The 4719-nt window shown below is 39.6% G+C and overlaps 1 long non-coding RNA gene across 1 annotated transcript; it reads right to left on the bottom strand.

Annotated features, from left to right (window-relative positions):
• Positions 1-672: 672 nt before the first annotated feature.
• On the bottom strand, positions 673-3810 carry LOC142098665 (uncharacterized). The gene is made up of 3 exons (XR_012678384.1): positions 3362-3810; positions 3121-3267; positions 673-781 (listed from the first exon to the last, which is right to left on the bottom strand). It is a non-coding gene; the product is annotated as an uncharacterized LOC142098665 (long non-coding RNA).
• Between the last annotated feature and the right edge of the window lie 909 nt (positions 3811-4719).

The following is a 4719-nucleotide window of genomic DNA, read 5'->3' as shown; positions in this document are numbered from 1 at the left end:
CTATTTAAGATCTTCATAAGATGCTTTATATGCACATATGGGATATTGTTTATGAATGTCTACTTAGGCTGCTATCACTATAGCAGTGTTATATACCATTACACCACCACATGTGCATTTTTATAATAAATTAAATTGTACAGAAGGTCCATGTCTCTTAGTCATATGGTTAAAAGAAATAGGTACATCTCTGATGTATAATCTTTGTGTGGGTGTCCTCTGGGTGCTCCGGTTTCCTCCCACAATAGGTTAATTGGCTGCTATCAAATTGACCTGTGTGTGTGCATGTTAAGAAATTTAGACTGTAAGCTCCAATGGGGCAGGGACTGATGTGAATGAGTTCTCTGTACAGCGCTGTGGAATTAGTGGCGCTATATAAATAAATGGTGATGATGATGTATAATCTTTGCGCCAAGGACATACAACATTATTGATTACGAAAAGAAGGTTGGAACTCCTCTCCGTATACCCCTTTGCCCCTCATGGCAGCATCACCACTTATTAATCTACAGGGAGCGCAGGTTCTCAAAATTCCTATTGCTACTTACAAATAATGATATCACTTTTCTCTAGAGGAATTCTGATTAAAATCTGGGATTATCACTATGAATTAGGAAGAGTTGTCCAGTACGGACTTTCAGAAGAAGATGATTGGTACTTGCCTGGAAGTGTTGTCTCCTCACTCCGGTGCATGCTGTGGTATGAAGGTAACATAAATTAGCCTCAAGGGTCTCAACTTTCTCTGTTAAAAAAACTTCTTCAAATTTATCTCCATACAAATCTGTTTGAGACACAAATTAAGGGAGTGTCAGAGAAATATAAAGGGGTTTTATCACGTTCTTAGAAAGAGGAAAATAAGTTGCATATATTATTACACAGAACAGAAGTCATTGTTGTCACTGCGGCCTAAGGGTCATGTAAAGGTTGAAATGTCAACCAAATGGTTTCGTTTTTGTGGCCAGTAATTTCAACATTTAGTAGGAAGTTCTGCACCCCATACAACTCATGTCATCAATATGGCATTGTGTACCAAGTGCCCACAGGGCTCTGCAAACAGGAAGTTTAGATAAACCATTTTTATGTGGGACTAGTGTTGTTCCAACGTGAGGGGGGAGGGGGGGTAATTTTTGAAATCAGGGACATGGCAGGTCTGGTTTAAATCTGGCACTAGTTATACAGAAATAATGTGCCTTTGGTGCAATCATAGAAAAATAAAGTTTGGCAGCAGATAAGAACCGCTTGTCCCATCTAGTCTGCCCATTTCGTAACCTGTGGTAACCTCACACCCTATTTGATCCTTTATTATTTGTAAGGGAATCCTTATGTCTATCCTAAGCATGTTTAAACTGCTCTACTGTATTACCTTCTACCACCTCTGATGGGAGGCTATTCCACTTATCCACTACCCTTTCTGTGAAGTAGTTTTTCCTCAGAATTCCTCTGAACCTACTTCCCTCCAGTGTCAGTCATTGTCCTCATGTTCTAATATTCCTCTTCCTTTGAAGAATGTTTCCCTCCTGTACCTTGTTACAACCCTTGATGTATTTGAAAGTTTCTATCATGTCCCCCCTTTTCCTTCTCTGCTCCAAACTATACATATTAAGAACTTTTAGTCTTTCCGGGTAAGATTTGTGCTGTAGGCCTTGCACCATTTTAGTTGTCTTTCTTTGTACAGTCTCTAATGTATTTATATCCTTCTGGAGATATGGCCTCCAGAACTGAACACATAGAACACAGAACACAGAATTGAGCGCATATCCCACTATGGCTATAGAGCTGGTAAGATGGGCACTATGGCATCTATTATGCAGCTGGTGGCACCAGAGTGAATGCCTTTCAGTATTACTATAATAAGTCATTATTAATACGTCATTGTACATTTTGCCCATAGAGCAAGCCATGTGTATACAACAATATATAATAACTGTTCTAATAAAGATGAAACGTGATTACAGCAAAACAGTTGTCCAAATAAAACTGAGCCCCTAGCTAGGATAGTATAAACCTACTACTCATCCAAACCACAATATTATTCCAATACATCACAGGGTAGTACAGATGCGTTTACAACACAAGAAGAGGGTTCTGATTCCATTCATATCGGCACTCTTTCTATGCACATGAATTCAGGACAGTGCCACAAATCCCTGACAATCCCTATTCTCAAGACAAAAAGAGAAAAAGGCAAAGTTTCTAGAATAAGGTGCACTAAATCTTCTAATTGATAATGTCGATGATTACCATCCTTTAAAACATAACTTTTATTTGATTGTAACTTAAAAGCGAAATATACTAAAATATAACAATTAAAATCCCATGGATATAGATAAAAGGCTGGATACACTCAGTATAGTACCTATATAATCCCACTATAAGTTATATGGTACAGAGGTATAATAGTTTGATTAATATGAATAAGTCAGATTGTAAATAAAGAAACATACGCCATAATAAGCATGATTATACATATATTGTTATGTCTCTAATATAATGCCTGTTAAATAGCAGGCTATACAAGCTTAATAGTGTCCAGCTAGCAGATAGAGGTTGGAATAAATAATATATCCCAATTCTCACCCAACACCTGTTATTCTTATACCGCACACACACTAGGCCTCATCTGTTTTCCAACACATCTACCTTGATACTTTATTGTAATCACACTTGGCTCAGGACCATCATTTTCCAGAGCTCACATGTATCTCTTTACATCCTGACGTCTAGGTCCAACCCAGACATCGATGCACAGGACATCTAATGCAACCTATAGCGCTCCACCGCTACATTGGGATAACTGATGGTGAGATTCTGGGTTAAGTACCTTGGAGAAAAGAAATTCAGTAGCTGGCTTTTGGCTGCCAAGAGACACATTGTAACGAAATGACTTAGAAGTGCACACAGTGCCCATACACAGTGTTGTAGTGATGTCGCTAGTTCCAAATAAATGTACGGTCTGCATTGTCCTGGATAGTGATCAATCCCACAAATTGGCTACTTCCACTGTCTGTTGCTAACATATTAATCAGTGATTGGTATACAAAACTCTGCATTTATTTGTTGATAGACAGATTAAAGACAGCTCTTTGTAAAACCTTTCCCAGCCTTTATTTGCATCCTTACCTAGCAAATGTTTACAGGCAGAGCGAGTCTTATCGACTGAAAAACCTTTTGTTTCAAATGTGAGAGTCTCGCACACCTTGCTTGTCTCAGATTTGAGCTTTGATCGACTGAGCTCATGAGAGGGCAACTGAAGCGCTTTTTTTAGTTCTGAAAGAGAAGTCAGTCAGCGTGTTAAAACCTCCATATTGTAGTATGTGCACAATGATAAACCGCTTTACATGAGACTGGAGACAGTACTTACCTTGAACAGTTGCTAAGCAGGTTTCACAATACATTCCTGAGGAGAGAAAAACAAACAATCATTACATATCTGGCTGTTAACACCTCTAGCATTACAAAAGCCTGGATCAGACATCCCCTACTTATCTGTTACAAGGAATAGCAGCAGAAAATACCACACTATTAAATATTACATACTGGTAGTGTTACTAGATCAGGCTACATGCACACGGGGGTCATATATGTCGTCTCCTATCCGTTCTACTTTTGATAGATGAATAGAGGATAGAAGGGATGTCATAGTGAGATTGTTGGGGGTTCTGGAGCAGAGCACAGTACCTTATTATCACACCAGTAGTGGAACCGGGAGGGGAGAAAGTAGAACATGTTCTGATTTTCCCATTCCTGTTCCGTTATCTTTTATGATAAAATGGCACAGGTGGCAACTTGACCAATTTCATCCAGGTGATATTTGTCTGCTCCCAAACTTAGCATCAGATACATATCTTTCAGATTAGAAGGGTAAGATTGACGTCTCTGAGGGCCTTGTGTAATGCACCAGATTCTCTCCATAGAATGCAAAGATCTCTATGGCTGGTTCCATCTCTCCTACATTCAGCAGGGTGAAGGGAAGACACTATCAACACATGCACAGTTCTTACGGTGAACACATACTCTATAAGAACTAACTGCATTTAAGCCATATAGTATTTCATATTTCCAGCTTTGATTTCCTTCCTTATGGGCTTGTTTAGATTTGCAATGTAGGACACATTATTCCTTACGTAGAGGTTCACTCCAAGTTCTGATACAGAGTTGCCTGTGCACCCTGTGGAACAAAACTATTTTTTCTGTGAAGTCTTGTGTGCAGGTCTTATATTATGACTGCTTGAGTGGGCATGTAGTGCTCAGTAATCAACAGGTTCTATGCAACAGGGGTCATTTATTAAACCCAGTGTGATGGTAAACTTTGGCTAGAAGTGTTGCATGCTAGTTAAAGATGCCCTCATTTCTCCTTTGCAATTCTTGCACCAGTTTTTGGAGTTTGGTGGTAAGAGGGCATGGGGTGGACTGGCACAAATGGGACAAAAATATATATTTGTAAATGTACAACAAAGCCACACTAATATACAGGAAAGGTTTAAAGAAGAACTTTGTAATAATGCTCCCGCAGTGCAGAACGGCTTTGGAGAAAGTCACGCACTCATGCTGACCTCCTCCAGTTTAAGTTCATGCTTGCCTCTTATAGTTCGGCCCTATCCCTCTCTAAACAATCTTTCTTCAAAGCTCTAATTTCTTCCCAATCCTCCAACCCCCGTCGGCTTTTTGCCACCTTCAACTCCCTCTTCTCACCTCCTCCTCTCCCACTCTCCCCCAAGC

This window comes from Mixophyes fleayi, chromosome 7 (genome assembly GCF_038048845.1).
Source record: "Mixophyes fleayi isolate aMixFle1 chromosome 7, aMixFle1.hap1, whole genome shotgun sequence".
Taxonomy (NCBI): Eukaryota; Metazoa; Chordata; class Amphibia; order Anura; family Limnodynastidae; genus Mixophyes; species Mixophyes fleayi.
Note: the sequence above shows the minus strand (reverse complement) of the source record. Positions and strands in the feature narration are given on the sequence as shown.